Genomic DNA, 21363 nt, shown 5'->3' on the forward strand with positions numbered 1-21363 from the left:
TACACACACTTATAATATACTATCTAGGTTGTCCCCACCATCTAGTATGCTCATCAGAATTTTTCCATATACAATATGTAGCAATATATGGAGCATATTATACTGTGTGGAGCAATATATGGTGCCTATTATACTGTATGTAGCAATATTTGGAGCATATTTTTTTGTATGGAGCAATATATCGGACTCATTATACTGTATGGAGCAATATATCGGGCTCATTATACTGTATGGAGCAATATATGGGGCCTATTATACTGTATGTAGCAATATATGGGCCTACTATACAATATGTAGCAATATATGGAGCATATTATACTGTGTGGAGCAATATATGGGGCCTATTATACTGTATGTAGCAATATTTGGAGCATATTTTTCTGTATGGAGCAATTTATCTGACTCATTATACTGTATGGAGCAATATATCAGGCTCATTATACTGTATGGAGCAATATATGGGGCCCATTATACTGTATGGAGCACTATATGTGGCTCATTATACTGTATGGAGCACTATGTGTTGCTGATAATACTGTTTTGAGGACTATGTAGTGTGTCTTTTATGTTGTTCTTTCTGTTATATAATTGAGCTTTATGTTGATTTTTATTGATAGACTCTTTTATAGCATTTTAAATATTTGATCAGCTTTCTACATTGGTTATCTATGGATCACATACAGATCAGGTATGATTTTCATCCTCTGAGATTCCTTTCTTTGTCGGAGAGCACTCCTATTCTGGTCTTTAGGGGCATGATCTTTGGGGATGTGTTCTCTGGGGGGGTCATCTTTAGGGGCATGTCAAATGTCCGTACAAATTTTAGGCTGTCCATTAATTTGAGTCCAGGTGTACAGAAACACTTTTTTTAGTAGGTTAGCAACCCTGTCGCTAGGTAAGGACTACATCCCTGCACCATATTGACTGAAATCTGAGTATCACTGAGCACGTTCCCTCATCCCTAATTTTAAAAGATATCTTTTAGAAAGTACAATTCGGGCTTGTTATGTAGATTATTTGTACCGCTCATAATTTTTTGGTATATTACTTTAGACGTCTGGAGCCAACCAGCCTGTAGTCTTTGAAGCAGGTAAATATTTTGACTAGGTAATGTAGTGGAGAAAATCAAAAATAATGAAAATAATAAAAAAGGTTATACATGTAAAAAAAATATTTAAAAAATCTGAGGTGGTGAAGAGACTGTTATGAGCTGAAAAAGTGGATTTTTATTGCGATAAGAGGATTTGTGTGTGAGATAGCACAATAAAAAATGGTGAAGGAAATTTGGAGCTCTGCGCTAGAGAAATGAAGCTCAAAAATGAATAAAGATAAAGAATATCAGAAAATTTAAACAGCACAAAATGTCCATAATTTATATAAGCAAATGTGATTTTTCTGCAGATATTCACATGTCTGATGTTATATTATATTTAGTGTCTCTATGACTTCATCAGAGGTGGCACTGCCCTGTAACATCACTGCTCCAGATACTGCGCATCATTCACATGACATCACTGATGACATCATCAGCAGCTCCACCCACAGATAGAACAGTTCTGATGCTGTGTGACATCACAATGCTGGGTCCGGTGTCCTGTGTGTCGGGATGCACTCAAGTCTTTTGAGAACCAGTTGTTGGAGAATATGGAGCCATGGAAATTACTTATTTTGGTGAAAAAGTCCCAGAGAGGCCGACAGGTAATGGATGTTATCAGTTGGGTACAGTTGTTTTTTTGGGTTCAGTTATAAAAAGAATAGGTTTCTATCTCCCTCTCATGCTGCATTATTTGAGGGCATATGTGGTTTTCATGTCTTTATTTCCATTCTTTCCCTTATGTACAGAGACTTCACAGATGTCACGGATGGAGACATTCCCCTTATTGGCCGGCGTCAGCGACAGTAACACCTCATGTCTGTGCTGCTATATGTCACCTCGGCTGCCCAAGACCATAATCTCTCTTCAGGCCATCTTTAAGCCACACTATTGCTATCATACCGTTTCCCTAGGTCATTAGCGCCAATATCTGACATTACATTAGCATGAAGATTTTCAACATCCCCGGAGTGGCCGGTGCGAAGTGTCCATCTGAGAAGTTCAGGAACAATAGTCCAATATGGGCCATTATCCCTGAACTCAGCACTGGCCGCGGTAAGCATTTCACCCATCATCCATCACATCCACATCACTCACACTACATAACACTAGGCACTTACTCTACATGATAGGTATATACACTCACACACAGATACATAGCACGTAGATGGAGATTTTGGCTTTTGATCCTGGGATTTAATCTGATCGCCATTTTTGTGGTCAGGAAGGAATTTTTCCCCCTTATATGAAGACTATTGGTCCTCATAGGGGGTTTTGCCTTCCTCTGGATCTACACTGCCTTAAATAGGTTTAGTCTAATCTAATAATAAGTAGATTAACTCATAAGTAATGAAACAAAAAAGTTTAAACATTTTTAAAAAATATATAAAAAAGTTTATTTTACACAAACAGAAACATTTTAATATTAAACAATGAAATACAATATTTTTTTTTAAAACACACGTACACTGCACCACGTAGGCACGAGTCTTTGATCCCGGTGTAACAGTCCAGATTAACCCCCTGCCCAGAATATACCCGGGGTTAGCGTGGCCTAGGCCAGATTATACCCCTCTGGGTCAGAATATACCTCAGCTGCTGTAGATCAGATTTTTCACACTTTTGAGAACCATTGAATGATATACTTAATAATGGGGCCCCAGACATGGAACAGGGGCCCCAGAAATCACACAGGATTGAGTGATATACTCAAGAACGGGGCCCTAGACAGCACACAGGGGGCCAAAGACATCACACGGGGGGCAGAGACAGCACACAGGGCCCCTGTAAGCTATCTCTGTCCCCCTGTGCACTGTCTCTGCCCCCCCTCTGCGCTGTCTCTGACCCCCTGTGTGCTAACTGGGACCCCATGTGTGATGTCTGGGGCCCTGTGTGCTACCTGGGACCCCGTTCGCTGTCTCTGCCCCTTGTGTGGTGCCTGGGGCCCCGTGTGCTGCCTGAGGCCCTTGTGAACTGCCTGGGGCCCTGTGCACTGCCTGGAGCTCCTGTGTGCTGCCTGAGGCCCCGTGTACATCCAGAGGCCCCTATATTCTGTCTGGGGCCCCTGTGCACTACCAGGGGCTACTGTATACTGCATAGGGCTCCTGCATGCTGCCTGGGGCCCTATGCACTGCCTGGGGCCTCTGTGAGCTGCCTGGGGCCCTGTGCACAGCCAGGGGCTCCTGTGCACTGCCATTGCATCCTGTATGTTGCCTGTATGTTGCCTGGGGCCCTGTGTGCTTCCTGGGGCCCCGTGCACTGCCTGAAACCTAGTTCACTGTCTCTGCCACTCCGTGTGCTGCCCGAGGCTCTGTGCGCTGCCTGGGGCCCTGTGTATTTCCATTGGCCCTTTTATGTTGCCTGGGGCCCCTGTGTGCTGCCTGGGGCCCTGTGCACTGCCAAGGGCCCCTGTATGCTGCTTGGGGTCCATGTGCGCTGCCATTGGCCGATGAATGTTGCCTGGGGCCCCAGTGTGCTGCCTGGAGCCCTGTGCGCTTCCTGGGCCCTGTGTGCTGCCTGGGGCCCTGTGTGCTGCCTGGGACCCACAAAGAAGAACCCCACCCCCGCAGGTGACACTGACTTCCTAATGAATCCTCTTGCCAGATTTTCCTGGATGTATACTGACATTGCCTCCGTCTCCGGGAGAGACAGGGGATAGACTCGTCCCTGGGGAGGATCTGACCCAGGCAAGAGATCAATAGGACAGTCATAGGGGCAGTGAGGCAGAATAGTCTCTGCAGCTCTCTTGGAGAATACGTCCGCATAAGACCAACAGTGTGGTCTTATGCGAGAGTGGTAACGCAACCAAGGTATCCCTAGCAGAATCTCGTCTATTCCCACAGGAATGACGAGAAGGGAAATGATCTCTTGATGGGATGGAGACATGGATAATGTAAATGGGATAGTCTGGTGTGCAATTTGTGAGGGCAGTGTCAACCCATTCACCACTCTTACGGTCACTGGTTTGGCTAGCATACCCAGGGGTATTGCGTGCAGTTGGGCGAAGGCTGAAGACATATAATTTCCCTCCGCCCCGGAATCCACACAAAGTTCAACCATAAAAGTGGAAGGGCCAAAGGTAATTGTCCCGTTAAAGGACAATTTGGAGGAAAACGCCGCTGTGTCTAGTGAACCTCCTCCTACAGTTACTAGACGCGGTCGTTTCCCCTGCCGCTGTGGACATTTCTTGGTATAATGTCCAGAATGATGGCAGACATTACAGACCATGGGTATTCGAGCTGCCTGAGACTTAGGACCCGCTTGAGAAACCTCCATGGCCTCATAGGGCTCGGACGCCTGAACAGGGTACTCCAGAGGCTTTGCGAAGGTAGGTGCCAGCTGAAACCTCTGCCTACACTAAGCTCGCTCCAACCCCCGCTCTTGAAAATGGAGGTCAATGTGAGTGGTTATGGCTATCAGCTCTTCCAGTGTGGCGGGAATCTCCCTAGCAGCCAAGGCGCCCTTCGCATGGTCAGCCAGTCCTTTCCCGAACACAGGTATAAGGACTTTACCCTGGCCACTGCAGCTCAGATGCCAAAGTCCGGAAGTGAACCGAAAAATGACTGACCATGGATGAACCCTGTGTCAAAGCCAGCAGTTGGAGCACCGAATCATGGGTGACATGAGGGCCCAAAAAGACCTGTCTCAGAGAGTCCAGAAACCTTGGAGCACTCTGCATCACATGATCTTCATGCTCCCACAGCGGCTTTGCCCACTCCAATGCCCTGTGCGACAACAGGGATTCAATAAATCCCACCTTCGCCCGCTCCATGGGAAAACGTGCAGCCAGGAGCTCAAGGTGTATGGCACACTGACTCACGAATCCCCAATACAGCTTACTGTCACCAGTAAACTTATCAGGTAGCGGGAAACACTAGCAGCCTGAACAGTGATCGCGGTAACATCCACAGCCGAGGTTGCACACTCAAGAGCCACCAACCTACCCTCCAGCTGCTGGAAGTTCCGGTGTAGACGCTGTTCGTCTGCCATTACAAGCCAGACCCTGGCGCTAGTGTAATGTTAGGACTGGCGGAACGCACCAAATAATAATTAGAGACGATATAAGGTGCGTTCGCAGTCCGGGGTCCACCATGCAGCTAAGACACCTGCTGCTTGGTAATGATGGACTATATGGTGGTATAATGTGAGTACACACATGGGTTAGCTTCACACGGTATGAAGGAAGCGAACCCTGTTGCGTCACAGAGCCGCGATACCGCACAGAGAGTGCAAGCAAAGTGACACAGAACTCTGCCCCGAGATTCAGGATAAGAGTCCCTCTAGATCTCTTGCGCTCGACACCGCTACTGCGGTGCCAAGGGAAACAACTAAAGTAAATATTTATCGCACAGGAGTGCATGCAGCGCTGCTCTGGTGGACACCACTAACCACCCTAACTAGGGCCAGGAAAGTGCACTATCTGTGCACGGCGCCGCTCTGGTGGACACTGCTAACTGGATTCAGCAACTTGTACAATTGTGCAGGATAGCACTGTCGGGCGCTATGTAGCTCTACCATTCATGAGCAGGCAACAACACTAGGGATGGGAATGATTCGGAGCTTTCATCCTTCGACAGGCATTCATCCACACAAACACAAGTTAATAAGTTTACACTAGCGCATGGCCAAGCGGCCATTCGAACCTTTTATAGCAGTAGCGCTCTGGGACCTTCCTGATGGTCCAATAGGAGCCACAACAGGACCTGAGCATGTGACCCCAGACCTCCAATGGGAGGTCATCCCGTGGGCATTCTCAGTGTGGGAAAAGCAGGATTTAGTCCCTGAAATGCCTGCTCACTGCTGAACAGTGCTGGCTACAAAGGCAGAGCCTGGAAAGGTAGCAGTACCCAAACGCACAGTATCAGCTTGAGCCAGATGCTGGGATCAACGTCTCTGCTGAGCAGGTTCCACTGCAGCTGCTGCTCCTGCTGGAGGAGAATTTGAGACAGCAGTGGACATGGTTCGAGATTCCCCCTGTGCAGCGGCGGGAACTCGACACCTAACACCCATGGCTGCCAAACCTCGAAACGCACCACGGCAGCTGCAGGACCTCATAATGCACCGCCACGGCTGCCGGTCCTCGAAACTTTCCCCCGCGGCTGCTGGACCTCAAAACACGCCACAGTGGTTCCCAGACCTTGAAACCTGCTGCCGCGGATGCCAAAACTCAAAATGCACCACCGCTGCTGCCGGACCTCGAAGCGCTCCGCCACGGTTGCTGGACTTCCGCACGCGCCATTGAATCTCAAAATGCCCCCCCCTGCGGCTGCTGAACCTCAAAATGCACCCCGGTTGCTGCTGGACTGTGAAACGCACCCCCATCGGAACTCAAAACACATTCCCACGCCTGCCAGACCTCAAAACGCACCCCCACGGCTGTCGGACTTCGAAATGTGCCACGGCGGCTGCCTGACCTCAAAGTGCGCCACACCACGGCTGCCGAACCTCGAAACACATCCCCGCGCTTGCTGAACCTTGAAATGCACTGCTGCTGCTGAACCTCAAAACACTGCCATAGGAAATAAGAAAAAATGAAAAAAAAAGTTCACGCATAGATAGGCCAATATATGTGAGCCCAATTGCCACGTCAAGGCATCTTTCGTAAATTGGGTCCCTGTGCTGATATGTCACCTCTCCTGGGCAAAAAAGCCTACAATTTATGGGGCAAGAATTTATGCCATTTCGATGGTGTCAGGCCCTCATTTGCTTAAATGTGAACACTCCTGGTTGGTTGTCCATCTGCTGGATTGGGCGTAGTGGAAGACCTGTCAGCCCCTATTATACTATCTACTATACTGTGGTGAAATTGATGCCATTTTTGTGCTGTCTGCAAATAATTTTTGGAAATGTGAACACTCCTGGTTGGGTGTCCATCTGCTGGATTGGGTGTAGTAGAAGACCTGTCGGTCCATATTATACTATCTAGAGTTGAGCGACTTTCATTTTTTTAAGATCGAGTAGGGTTTTGAGAAACCCGATTTTGTCCAGAGTCGAGTCGAGTGCAGTCGGCCGATTGTCGCTAAAAGTCGGGGATCGACCGAAACACGAAACCCAATGCAAGTCAATGGGGAAGCATAGTCGGCAGTGAGTGGAGGCCAGGAAAACACCTACAGTGCCCATTTTAATGCCAAAAACATCCATTCTTGTTTCTGAAGCTTGTCAATCTTAATTAACTTTATAATAATAGTTGGGCATAGGAAATTGGGGGTCATTTGGCAAAAGTTGTGGGGGGAGTAGGGCTGGCTCAAGTTTTTCGTGGGCCCAGGAAATGCGGACTACGTCACGGCGGTGTTGCAGGGAGAGGTAAGTATTTCAACGTTGCAAGTGCTGTGATCCTGAGCAAGCAGGGGGGGCCACTCGTTCGCATTGGCACTGGCACAGGGCCCCTCAAAGTACGGCGGTGTGTTTGCATGGCGGGGGCGCCTCCCACCAGCAGCGACACTTTTGCGTACTCTGAGTGGCCCTGTGCCAGTGACGTCGCCAACGAGTATGCCCCCCGCACCTGATGAAGGAACCTGCACTTTCATCTGCACCTTCCTCTTTGTCCCTGTGTAAGGTGGTATAACATGCGGGAAGGGGAACCTTACTTTCAGCAGGGTCAGATTCTGGCTGTGTAGAGTACAAGGGGAATGTAGTGGTCTAGGTCAATGTACCAGCAGACTCATCTAGCAGTGGCTGAGCAATGGGCAGGATGAGGAGGAAACAGATATAGGGCCAAAGAATAAAGTAGGCTAAATGCAGATCAAAATTGGTAACAGGACTAAACAGGCGGCATTGCTTTGTTCAGTGGAGTAGCAAACCCAAGAGCAGCAGACACTGTTTCAAGGGCCTAACCACACTAGTAGGCCAAATGCTGTTTAATATCTGATAGTATAGGCCGAAAGCCAGAATGTGGAAGCTCAGCTTTGTTCAGTTGAGGACAACACCAGGGAGGGGCAGACACCGTTAGTAGGCCGGAACAGCCAATTTCATTTTTAAAAATCGTAATTTGGAACAGAAGGTTGAAGCACAGCTTTATTCAGTTGAGGACAACACCAGGCAGGGGCAGACACCTTTAGTAGGCCGGAACAGCCAATTTCATTTTTAAAAATCGTAATTTGGAACAGAAGGTTGAAGCACAGCTTTATTCAGTTGAGGACAACACCAGGCAGGGGCAGACACCTTTAGTAGGCCGGAACAGCCAATTTCATTTTTAAAAATCGTAATTTGGAACAGAAGGTTGAAGCACAGCTTTATTCAGTTGAGGACAACACCAGGCAGGGGCAGACACCTTTAGTATGCCGGAACAGCCAATTTCATTTTTAAAAATCGTAATTTTGAACAGAAGGTTGAAGCACAGCTTTATTCAGTTGAGGACAACACCAGGCAGGGGCAGACACCTTTAGTAGGCCGGAACAGCCAATTTCATTTTTAAAAATCGTAATTTGGAACAGAAGGTTGAAGCACAGCTTTATTCAGTTGAGGACAACACCAGGCAGGGGCAGACACCTTTAGTAGGCCGGAACAGCCAATTTTTTTAAAAAAAAGCAGTTAATAAGAGGCAGAAGGTAGAAGCTCAGCTTTATTCAGTTGCAGCTTCTTGGCAATAATATAAAGAAGACGCGACAGGACAACACTCGGTGGATGCCATATCTGTGTTTTCAATGGAAAAAAACCTTTCAGTTAACTACTTGCAGGAGAAAGTTTTTGTAGCTGGTGGCCAATTTTTTTTTAAAAAAGCAGTTAATAAGAGGCAGAAGGTAGAAGCTCAGCTTTATTCAGTTGAGGACAACACCAGGCAGGGGCAGACACCTTTAGTAGGCCGGAACAGCCAATTTTTTTTTAAAAAAGCAGTTAATAAGAGGCAGAAGGTAGAAGCTCAGCTTTATTCAGTTGCAGCTTCTTGGCAATAATATAAAGAAGACGCGACAGGACAACACTCGGTGGATGCCATATCTGTGTTTTCAATGGAAAAAAACCTTTCAGTTAACTACTTGCAGGAGAAAGTTTTTGTAGCTGGTGGCCAATTTTTGTACTGTACCAGTTTTTTGTTGTATGTGTTTTTGTTTTTAATGTTAAAATGTCTGCATTTGATATCTCTCCAGTATTTTCTTTTTTATAAGCAAAATACTGCAGTTTTACATCGGTTACATGGATACACAGGCAGGCAGCTTGGTGGTCAGTGGAGGAGTATTTAAAGTAGGGACCGCAGACAGGCTATCAAAGGCCTAAAATAACAAACAATAGGCTCATGGCAGTTTTACATCGGTTACATGGATACAGAGGCAGCTTGGTGGTCAGTGGAGGAGTATTTAAAGTAGGGACCGCAGACAGGCTATCAAAGGCCTAAAATAACAAACAATAGGCTCATGGCAGTTTTACATCGGTTACATGGATACACAGGCAGGCAGCTTGGTGGTCAGTGGAGGAGTATTTAAAGTAGGGACCGCAGACAGGCTATCAAAGGCCTAAAATAACAAACAATAGGCTCATGGCAGTTTTACATCGGTTACATGGATACACAGGCAGCTTGGTGGTCAGTGGAGGAGTATTTAAAGTAGGGACCGCAGACAGGCTATCAAAGGCCTAAAATAACAAACAATAGGCTCATGGCAGTTTTACATTGGTTACATGGATACACAGGCAGCTTGGTGGTCAGTGGAGGAGTATTTAAAGTAGGGACCGCAGACAGGCTATCAAAGGCCTAAAATAACAAACAATAGGCTCAAGGCAGTTTTACATCGGTTACATGGATACACAGGCAGCTTGGTGGTCAGTGGAGGAGTATTTAAAGTAGGGACCGCAGACAGGCTATCAAAGGCCTAAAATAACAAACAATAGGCTCATGGCAGTTTTACATCGTTTACATGGATACACAGGCAGCTTGGTGGTCAGTGGAGGAGTATTTAAAGTAGGGACCGCAGACAGGCTATCAAAGGCCTAAAATAACAAACAATAGGCTCAAGGCAGTTTTACATCGGTTACATGGATACACAGGCAGCTTGGTGGTCAGTGGAGGAGTATTTAAAGTAGGGACCGCAGACAGGCTATCAAAGGCCTAAAATAACAAACAATAGGCTCATGGCAGTTTTACATCGGTTACATGGATACACAGGCAGGCAGCTTGGTGGTCAGTGGAGGAGTATTGCAAGGAGTGTCTGTCCCAGTACTCCCAAAATATAAATAGATGTTAATGTCTCGCAAAACAACCAAAAAAAAAAAAAAAAAAAAAAAAGGTGGCATACTTAGGTACAGGGGTGGGCTCATCTGCTGAGTTTCTGACATAGTAATTTGGCAGTAACTATGTAATTGTGCCAATATAGGACACAGACACAGACTACTTTAAGTTGCATCATAGATGTCTACAAATTTGTATTGTCAGTGCCAGACATTGAATGATGTCAGCGAATAGACTAAAGATTGGTGGAGCTGTGCGACATAATTTTGCACATGGTAGAGCACAGTTTGAGCTGGGGGAGGGGGGAACTCTCTTGAGGCCGGCGGGACTGCCCCAGGGCCCCTCATGTTACAACGGTGTGTCTGACGTTGGGTGCGCACCACCACCGCCAGAGACACTACATTGTACTATGAGGGACCCAGTGGCAGTGCCGTCGACCAAAAGTGGCCACACCCACCTCTTCAGACAAACAGCAGTCTCACGGGTGCTTTCGCCAAGTCGCGATACCACGGCCCCGTGTGGGGAGTTTGGCCATTTAGGGAGGTGTAAACATGTCGTATGCTGGACAATCAGCTGCAGCAAATTATACATTAGAAAAGTAATTCACAGTAGTCCACAGGCAAGAGCTTTTCATAGGAAAGCTAGGTGTTGGCCGGGCAAGGTGGGGCAAAAGATTTCGAAATCCAGTTGTGGTTCATTTTAATGAATGTTAGATCGTCAACATTTTGGGTAGCCAGACGAGTCCTTTTTTCGGTTAATATTGAACCTGCAGCACTGAATACTCTTTCTGATAAGACACTTGCTGCCGGGCAAGCAAGCTCCTGCAATGCATATTCTGCCAATTCTGGCCAGGTGTCTAATTTTGATGCCCAGTAATCAAATGGGAATGACGGTTGAGGGAGAACATCGATAAGGGATGAAAAATAGTTAGTAACCATACTGGACAAATGTTGTCTCCTGTCACTTTCAATTGATGCAGCAGTACCTGTCCTGTCTGCGGTCATAGCAAAATCACTCCACAACCTGGTCAGAAAACCCCTCTGTCCAACGCCACTTCTGATGTGTGCACCCCTAACACTCCTAGTCTGCTGCCCCCTGGAGCTCATGTGAGAACGATCACGTGCGCTGTGTGCTGGGAATGCCTGAAGCAAACGGTCAACAAGAGTTGAATGTTTGGTTGCTAATATTAGTTCCAAGTTCTCATGTGGCATAATATTTAGCAATTTGCCTTTATAGCGTGGATCAAGGAGGCAGGCCAACCAGTAATCGTCATCGTTCATCATTTTCGGAATGCGTGTGTCCCTTTTTAGGATACGTAAGGCATAATCCGCCATGTGGGCCAAAGTTCCAGTTGTCAAATCTCCGGTTGTGATTGGTTGAGGGGCAGTTTCAGGCAAATCTACGTCACTTGTGTCCCTCAAAAAAACAGAACCCGGCCTTGCCACGCAACCAATTTCCAGTGCCCCCGGGAAAGCTTCCGCATTAAAAATATACTCATCCCCATCATCCTCCTCGTCCTCCACCTCCTCTTCGCCCGCTACCTCGTCCTGTACACTGCCCTGACCAGACAATGGCTGACTGCCATCAAGGCTTTCCTCTTCCTCTGGTGCAGATGCCTGCTCCTTTATGTGCGTCAAACTTTGCATCAGCAGACGCATTAGGGGGATGCTCATGCTTATTACGGCGTTGTCTGCACTAACCAGCCGTGTGCATTCCTCAAAACACTGAAGGACTTGACACATGTCTTGTATCTTGGACCACTGCACACCTGACAACTCCATGTCTGCCATCCTACTGCCTGCCCGTGTATGTGTATCCTCCCACAAAAACATAACAGCCCGCCTCTGTTTGCACAGTCTCTGAAGCATGTGCAGTGTTGAGTTCCACCTTGTTGCAACGTCTATGATTAGGCGATGCTGGGGAAGGTTCAAAGACCACTGATAGGTCTGCATACGGCTGGCATGTACAGGCGAACGTCGGATATGTGAGCAAAGTCCACGCACTTTGAGGAGCAGGTCGGAGAACCCAGGATAAGTTTTCAATAAGCACTGCACCACCAGGTTTAAGGTGTGAGCCAGGCAAGGAATGTGTTTCAGTTGGGAAAGGGAGATGGCAGCCATGAAATTCCTTCCGTTATCACTCACTACCTTGCCTGCCTCAAGATCTACTGTGCCCAGCCACGACTGCGTTTCTTGTTGCAAGAACTCGGACAGAACTTCCGCGGTGTGTCTGTTGTCGCCCAAACACTTCATAGCCAATACAGCCTGCTGACGCTTGCCAGTAGCTGGCCCATAATGGCACAACTGGTGTGCAACAGTGTCATCTGCCGATGGAGTGGTTGGCCGACTGCGGTCTGTGGAAGAGCTGTAGCTTCTGCAGGAGGACGAGGAGGAGGAGGAGGAGGGGGTGCGAACGCCTACAGCCAACTGTTTCCTAGACCGTGGGCTAGGCACAACTGTCCCGAAATTGATGTCCCCTGTGGACCCTGCATCCACCACATTCACCCAGTGTGCCGTGATGGACACATAACGTCCCTGGCTATGCCTACTGGTCCATGCATCTGTAGTCAGGTGCACCTTTGTACTCACTGATTGCCTGAGTGCATGGACGATGCGCTGTTTAACATGCTGGTGCAGGGCTGGGATGGCTTTTCTTGAAAAAAAGTGTCGACTGGGTAGCTCGTATCGTGGTTCAGCGTACTCCATCAGGGCTTTGAAAGCTTCGTTTTCAACTAACCGGTAGGGCATCATCTCTAACGAGATTAGTCTAGCTATGTGGGCGTTAAAACCCTGTGTACGCGGATGCGAGGATAAGTACTTCCTTTTTCTAACCAGAGTCTCATGTAGTGTGAGCTGAACTGGAGAGATGGAGATCGTGGAACTTGCGGGTGTGCCGGTGGACATGGCAGACTGAGAGACGGTTGGAGACGGTATTGTTTCCGCCGGTGCCCTAGATGCAATATTTCCTCCTACAAAACTGGTGATTCCCTGACCCTGACTGCTTTTGGCTGTCAAAGAAACCTGCACAGATACTGCCGGTGGTGCGGAAAATGGTGGCCTTACAGTGACGGAAGGGATGTTGCGTTGCTGACTAGCTTCATTGGCCGAGGGTGCTACAACTTTAAGGGACGTTTGGTAGTTAGTCCAGGCTTGAAAATGCATGGTGGTTAAGTGTCTATGCATGCAACTAGTATTGAGACTTTTCAGATTCTGACCTCTGCTTAAGCTAGTTAAACATTTTTGACAGATGACTTTGCGCTGATCAATTGGATGTTGTTTAAAAAAATGCCAGACTGCACTCTTCCTAGCATCGGATCCCTTTTCAGGGATTGCAGACTGAGCTTTAACCGGATGGCCACGCTGTCCTCCAACAGGTTTTGGCTTTGACACGCGTATTGGGCCAGATACGGGCCCGGCGGATGGAACCTGTTGCGATGTTGATGCCTGCTGCAGCCCCTCCTCCACCTCCGCTTCTGAACTACTGCCGCCTGCACCCTGTTCCCCCAATGGCTGCCAATCGGGGTCAACAACTGGGTCATCTATTACCTCCTCTTCGAGCTCGTGTGCAACTTCGTCTGTGTCACTGTGTCGGTCGGTGGTATAGCGTTCATGGCGGGGCAACATAGTCTCATCAGGGTCTGATTGCGGATCAGTACCCTGAGAGGGCAATGTTGTGGTCTCAGTCAAAGGAGCAGCATAGTACTCTGGCTGTGGCTGTGCATCAATGCACTCCATGTCAGAATCTACTTGTAATGGGCATGGCCTGTTAAGTGTTTCACTTTCTAAGCCAGGGACGGTATGTGTAAAGAGCTCTATGGAGTAACCCGTTGTGTCGCCTGCTGCATCCTTCTCTCTTGTTGTTGTTTTTGCTGAGGAGGACAAGGAAGCGACTTGTCCCTGACCGTGAACATCCACAAGCGACGCGCTGCTTTTACATTTACCAGTTTCAGAAGAGGAGGCAAAAGAGCTAGAGGCTGAGTCTGCAATGTAAGCCAAAACTTGCTGTTGCTGCTCCGGCTTTAAAAGCGGTTTTCCTACTCCCAGAAAAGAAAGCTTTCGAGGCCTTGTGTAGCCAGACGACGAAACAGGCTCCACAGCTCCAGACTTAGGTGGAATATTTTTATCCCCACGACCACCTGATGCTCCACTACCACTACCATCATTACCAGCTGACAATGAACGCCCACGGCCACGACCTCTTGCACCAGACTTCCTCATTGTTTGAAAAACTTAACCAAATTAACTTTATTTGTTGCTGTCAAACAACTTACACGGTGAGCTATAACTTCAGTATGATTTCAATATCCCTTAACAGGTTGGTGAGACCACAAGGAAAATCAGGCACAATGTTACACACTCTGTTTTCTGTGGCACCAAATCACAGAGATGACACACACGCAGGACTGTCACTCAAGCACAAATGTCAATATTAATCTCCCACCTATTTTTTTTTTTTTTCTCAGGGAGACTTTAGAAACCAAATAAGATAAAATGTTTTTTTCAGGGACAATTTAGAAACCAAATAATAAAAAAAAAAAAAAAAAAAAAAAAAAGGCTTTCTATGGCCCACTGAATGAGATATGGCACACACAGGAGTGGCACACAAGCCCTGACTGAGGCCAATATTTTTCTCCCACTGATTGATGTAGTGTTTTTTTTTAAGGTAGATTTTTGAACCCAAATCAAGGAAAAAAATAAATAGGCTTTCTATGGCCCACAATTTGAGAGAGAGAGGTGGCACACCCAGGAGTCAAGACTGGCACACAAGCTGAAAGGGCAATAACCCACTGTTTTTTTTTTTTATTTTTTTTTTTTTTCAGGGAGACTTTAGAAACCAAATAATAAAATAAAAAAAATAAATAAATAGGCTTTCTATGGCCCAATGAATGAGAGATGGCACACACAGGAGTGGCACACAAGCCCTGACTGAGGCCAATATTTTTCTCCCACTGATTGATGTAGTGTTTTTTTTTAAGGTAGATTTTAGAACCCAAATCAAGCAAAAAAATAAATAGGCTTTCTATGGCCCACTGAGTGAGAGATGGCACACACAGGAGTGGCACACAAGCCCTGACTGAGGCCAATATTTTTCTCCCACTGATTGATGGAGTTTTTTTTTTAAGGTAGATTTTAGAACCCAAATCAAGCAAAAAAATAAATAGGCTTTCTATGGCCCACTGAGTGAGAGATGGCACACACAGGAGTGGCACACAAGCCCTGACTGAGGCCAATATTTTTCTCCCACTGATTGATGTAGTGTTTTTTTTTAAGGTAAATTTTAGAACCCAAATCAAGCAAAAAAATAAATAGGCTTTCTATGGCCCACTGAGTGAGAGATGGCACACACAGGAGTGGCACACAAGCCCTGACTGAGGCCAATATTTTTCTCCCACTGATTGATGTAGTGTTTTTTTTTAAGGTAGATTTTCGAACCCAAATCAAGGAAAAAAATAAATAGGCTTTCTATGGCCCACAATTTGAGAGAGAGAGGTGGCACACCCAGGAGTCAAGACTGGCACACAAGCTGAAAGGGCAATATTAATCTCCCACTGTTTTTTTTTTTTATTTATTTTTTTTTTCAGGGAGACTTTAGAAACCAAATAATAAAATAAAAAAAATAAATAAATAGGCTTTCTATGGCCCAATGAATGAGAGATGGCACACACAGGAGTGGCACACAAGCCCTGACTGAGGCCAATATTTTTCTCCCACTGATTGATGTAGTGTTTTTTTTTAAGGTAGATTTTAGAACCCAAATCAAGCAAAAAAATAAATAGGCTTTCTATGGCCCACTGAGTGAGAGATGGCACACACAGGAGTGGCACACAAGCCCTGACTGAGGCCAATATTTTTCTCCCACTGATTGATGGAGTTTTTTTTTTAAGGTAGATTTTAGAACCCAAATCAAGCAAAAAAATAAATAGGCTTTCTATGGCCCACTGAGTGAGAGATGGCACACACAGGAGTGGCACACAAGCCCTGACTGAGGCCAATATTTTTCTCCCACTGATTGATGTAGTGTTTTTTTTAAGGTAAATTTTAGAACCCAAATCAAGCAAAAAAATAAATAGGCTTTCTATGGCCCACTGAGTGAGAGATGGCACACACAGGAGTGGCACACAAGCCCTGACTGAGGCCAATATTTTTCTCCCACTGATTGATGGAGTTTTTTTTTTTTAAGGTAGATTTTCGAACCCAAATCAAGGAAAAAAATAAATAGGCTTTCTATGGCCCACAATTTGAGAGAGAGAGGTGGCACACCCAGGAGTCAAGACTGGCACACAAGCTGAAAGGGCAATATTAATCTCCCACTGTTTTTTTTTTATTTTATTTTTTTTCAGGGAGACTTTAGAAACCAAATAATAAAATAAAATAAAAAAAGGCTTTCTATGGCCCACTGAATGAGAGATGGCACACACAGGAGTGGCACACAAGCCCTGACTGAGGCCAATATTTTTCTCCCACTGATTGATGTAGTGTTTTTTTGTTAAGGTAGATTTTAAAACCCAAATCAAGGAAAAAAATAAATAGGCTTTCTATGGCCCACTCAGTGAGAGATGGCACACACAGGGATGGCACTCTAGCAGAAATGCCAATCTTAATTTCCCACAAAAAAAAAAAAAAAAACAGGGACTGTCCTACAATTACTATCTCCCTGCAGTAATCTCAGCCAGGTATGGCAGGCAGCAATAGGAGTGGACTGATGCACAAATTAAATAAAAAGTGTGAACAAACAAAAAAGATAGCTGTGCAGAAAGGAAGGAACGAGGATATGTGCTTTGAAAAAAGCAGTTGGTTTCCACAGTGGCGTACACACAGCAATACAGCTATCAGGGAGCCTTCTAGGGCAGCCCAATGAGCTACAGCGCTGAGAGAAAAAAAAAATGTAGCTTCCACTGTCCCTGCACACCGAGGGTGGTGTTGGACAGTGGAAATTGCTACAGCACAAGCGGTTTGGTGGTTTATGGACCCTGCCTAACGCTCTCCCTGCTTGTGACGAAGCGGCAGCAACCTCTCCCTAAGCTCAGATCAGCAGCAGTGAGATGGCGGTTGGCGGGAACGCCCCTTTATAGCCCCTGTGATGCCGCAGACAGCAAGCCAATCACTGCAATGCCCTTCTCTAAGATGGTGGGGACCAGGACCTATGTCATCACGCTGCCCACACTCTGCGTTCACCTTCATTGGCTGAGAAATGGCGCTTTTCGCGTCATTGAAACGCAACTTTGGCGCGAAAGTCGCGTACCGCATGGCCGATGCAACGCTGGGATCGGCTCGGTTTCATGAGACGTCGACTTTGCCAAAAGTCGGCGACTTTTGAAAATGAACGACCCGTTTCGCTCAACCCTAATACTATCTATATTGTGGTGAAAATTGATGCCACTTTGGTGGTGTCTGCCAGTATTTTTTGGAAATGTGAACACTCCTGGTTGGTTGTCCATCTGCTGGATTGGGCATAGTGAAATACCTGTTGATCCATATTATACTATCTATACTGAGGTGAAATTGATGCCAGTTTGTTGGTGTCTGCCACTAATTTCTGTAAATGTGTAGACTCCTAGTTGGGTCTCCTTCACGCATGTTGCCTGTAGCAGTTGGCCTCTGAGACCATCAAGCCTCCACTTACTTGGACTCAACTACCCGTGTTGCTATCCTTAGATTTTTGTGACAATAGTGGTCTACAAAATTTATATGATATTTGTGCCACCTGAGTGTGGCTGAGCATGAACGCAGGTAGAGGTGTTGCATGTGGGATCAGGGATCCCAGTACAGGAGGCCTACACTGATCTTTCACCCACCTTGTCTAACTGTGAAGTTCAAATGAAAGCTGTAAATGGTGTCCCAGAACCTGATACCTCATGCATGGCTGATTGCTGCAGTTCCATGCTACAATTTTTACTGTGGGTGAATTGAGGCCACTTTCCTGGTGTCTCCCCATAATTTGATGTGTTTGGCAGCTTTTGGGGTTGTTTTTAGAAGGTGTTGTGCATGTGTTTATTTTTGCCTCCAATTGCTTTGAATGGCGTTTGGTTATGTTCGGTGAATATTCAATGAATAAATTGCCGAATGTTGCAAATTTGGCGATCGTAAACTGAACATTGAAATATTCGCTCATCTCTAGTGATAAATAAAAAATACTTGCTTTTATGTCAAGCTTACTGGCTGTTAGGGTTGGCTGAACGCACCGAGCATATACTGTATATATGTATTAATAGGTGTGTTCGCAACCCGGGGTCCACCGTGCAGGAGAGGAACCTGCTGCTGGCAAATGGCGGCGCTATATGGCGGTATAACAGTGTAAGCGAACTCTGTTAACTCCACAGATTCACTAGAAACAAGATGCTGTGCCCTGTTAACCTCACAGAAGTACACAGCTACCAAACAGAGCAAAACTATGGTCATGCAGTCAGAGAAACAACTCCTCACTGGAGGTGCCGGTATTCTAGCGGCTTATTTCAGCCAAGGCCCTGAATACACACATACAAACTCCTCGCTGAAGGTGCCGGTATTCTAGGGGCTTATTTCAGCTAAACCCTAACCACATCCAGACATGACCACACTGGCGCTGAGCTCATAGACTTTGGTTTGATACTAGCGCATGGCTGTGCGGCCATGCAAACCTTTCATAGCTGTAGCAGACAAGGACCTTCCAAGTGGTACAATAGGAGCTGCTACAGGGCCTGAGTGTGTGACCCCAGACCTCCAATGAGAGGTCCTCTCGTGGGCATGCTCAGTGTGTGCAAAGCAAGACTTAGTCCCAGAAAAGCGTGCTCGCCGCTGACCACTGCAGGCTACAACAGCAGAACTTGGAAAGGCCGCAGTAACCCTTTGCACAGTATCAGGCTGAGCGAGACGCTTTGACCGATGTTTCCGCTGAGCAGTCTCCACTGTGGCTGAAGCAGAATGGGAGACTGCAGCAGACATGGCTGAGATTCCCCCTCTGCAGCGGCGGGAACTCTACTCCTAACACTTGCCATAATAATATTTTGTTTAACAATAACTACCCTTACTGAGTATTATACATTTTTTATCCTTTTAGCAAATTACTTTGAGGAATGAGAATCATTAGCAATGGATCCTTTTTATTTAAACATTCTATTTAATTATGTTTTTCTATGTCATATTTATCTACTCAGGATTACCAATGTAAGAAAATTTGGCACTCAAAAAGTGAAAAAAAAAGTTCTGTTTATTATGTATCCAGACAATCTGTCATTATTGAACGTTTTCGGTCCACAACAGAACCTACATCAGAATTGTCTTGTTCAGTAGTATAGATGAAATGGAATATAATTCGCCTCATGTAATGATGCTTCAGAAATGGCGCCTGGATGCCTTGGTATGTGGAAACAGCACGTCTGTGGCATGCGACGACCGTCGCAGTGGGTATGCGCTGAATGGTGGAGGGGGTGTATGCCAGGACAGTGCGTCTGTGGTGTGCGACCTCCATTGCTATGGATATGCGTATATCATACTCTGTTTACTTAAGTTGTTATTATTTCATTTCCTTTTCATTATATCACGGTGTCTGAAAGAACCAATCTATAAAACTACCGTGTTATTTATTCCATAGTGTGAACACCGTAAAAAAAAAAAAAAAACACCAAAAAATGTCACTTTTTCATCATACTGACACCCAATAAATAGAATAAAAAGCAATTAAAAAGTAAGAAAAAAGAAAAACAGATGCAGCAAAAATGCCAAGCTGTCCCACAAAAAAGCAAGGCCTAGCATAACTTGTTTGGGAGAAAAATTAAAAGTTACAGCTCTTAGAATATGATGATGCAAAAGCAAATTCATTTTTTGTAAAATATTGATTTTTGTCTGTAAAAGCAGCAAGGCATAAAAAATATAAATCTGCTATCGCTGAAGTCATACTGATCCGGCGAACAAATCAGTCTTATCACTTTTACGGTGAACGGCGCAAAAAAATTATAATCATTGAATTGCTGAATTGCTTGTTTTTGTTCATTCTGTGTCTGAAAAATCTGAATAAAAGGCAATAAAAATAGTATGTTCTCCAAAAGGGTACAAAACAAATCTCCAACTCATTGCCCCAAAACAAAAAATAAGCCCTCATACAGCTCTGTTCACTAAAAAATAAAAAAGTTACAGCTCTCAGAAGATAGTAACGAAATAACTATTTTTTTTATATAAAAAAAGAATTTTACTCAGTGATAGCAGCAAAATATATATATAAAAAACTATATAAATCTGGTATCTCTGTAATTGCATTGACCCAAAAAATAAATCCGCCTTATCACTTATACCAAATCGTTTATTGAGCGAAAATAAAAAATATTATTCATGTACTGTTGTCTATTTGTTTATCATGCCTCTAAAAAATTGGAACAAGGCTCAGCTCACATTTATCCTGCACCCTCCGGTGAGAGCTTACACCCTAAATCCCCCCAACCACTATTCACACAAAACCTCATCGGAACTACTTACTTATGAGGCAGATGGACTGGTCTGTGTTTTGGATGTGTTCCATCATTTTAGGTGTCTTTTTAGAGCACAAGAGTTGTTTACGACAGATCCGAGCATGCCTAAAAAGATGGATACCACAGAAGCAGACACCAAACATACTCCAAAGTGTCTCCATTTGACTCATAATGGTGTGTAGTTCCATTGGGGGCTTTGTCTGAATCTGAATTTTGTGTGATTTACATGGAAACACTGACTTAAGTGCTCATCGTAGAACAAGAGAATGTGATTCAGCCTTATTCTGGAAACAATAGAAAAATATGTACCACAAAATGATACCCATAAAAACCCCTAACTTATCTAGCACTAAACCAGCCCCCACTCATGTCCATCATCTGTCACTGGAAATACAGTGGGTTCCCATGTTACTGGTAGAAAAAAGACTGGAAAAGCGACATGGCTCCCACCCCCTCAAATAAAGTCCAGTGAATTCTGCGCTCCCAAAGCCAAATGCCCCCTCCTTCTGAGCCCCACTGCGCCTAAACCACAGTAAGCCACCACATGTTTATCATTATTGTAGTTGGGAGAACCCAATTAAAAATTTACGGTGTGTGTGTCTCTAGAAGCACAAGATGGGCACAGTATATGAGGGAGCTAAAATGTATGGGGGGCACAATGTATGGCACTAA

General features: G+C 45.5%; 1 long non-coding RNA gene across 2 annotated transcripts in view; it reads left to right on the forward strand.

Annotated features, from left to right (window-relative positions):
- Window positions 1–21363, forward strand: part of LOC143768899 (uncharacterized) — a 36628-nt gene that overhangs the window by 6791 nt on the left and 8474 nt on the right. Inside the window, exons 4-5 of one of the 2 annotated variants that reach the window (XR_013214106.1) lie at window positions 1435–1698; window positions 1843–2224. This is a non-coding gene — a long non-coding RNA (uncharacterized LOC143768899). Of the gene's footprint in view, window positions 1–1434; window positions 1699–1842; window positions 2225–21363 lie in introns of those variants that run through there. The other variant, XR_013214107.1, reaches the window with a different exon arrangement.

The sequence above is a fragment of the Ranitomeya variabilis genome, chromosome 4 (genome assembly GCF_051348905.1).
Source record: "Ranitomeya variabilis isolate aRanVar5 chromosome 4, aRanVar5.hap1, whole genome shotgun sequence".
Taxonomy (NCBI): domain Eukaryota; kingdom Metazoa; phylum Chordata; class Amphibia; order Anura; family Dendrobatidae; genus Ranitomeya; species Ranitomeya variabilis.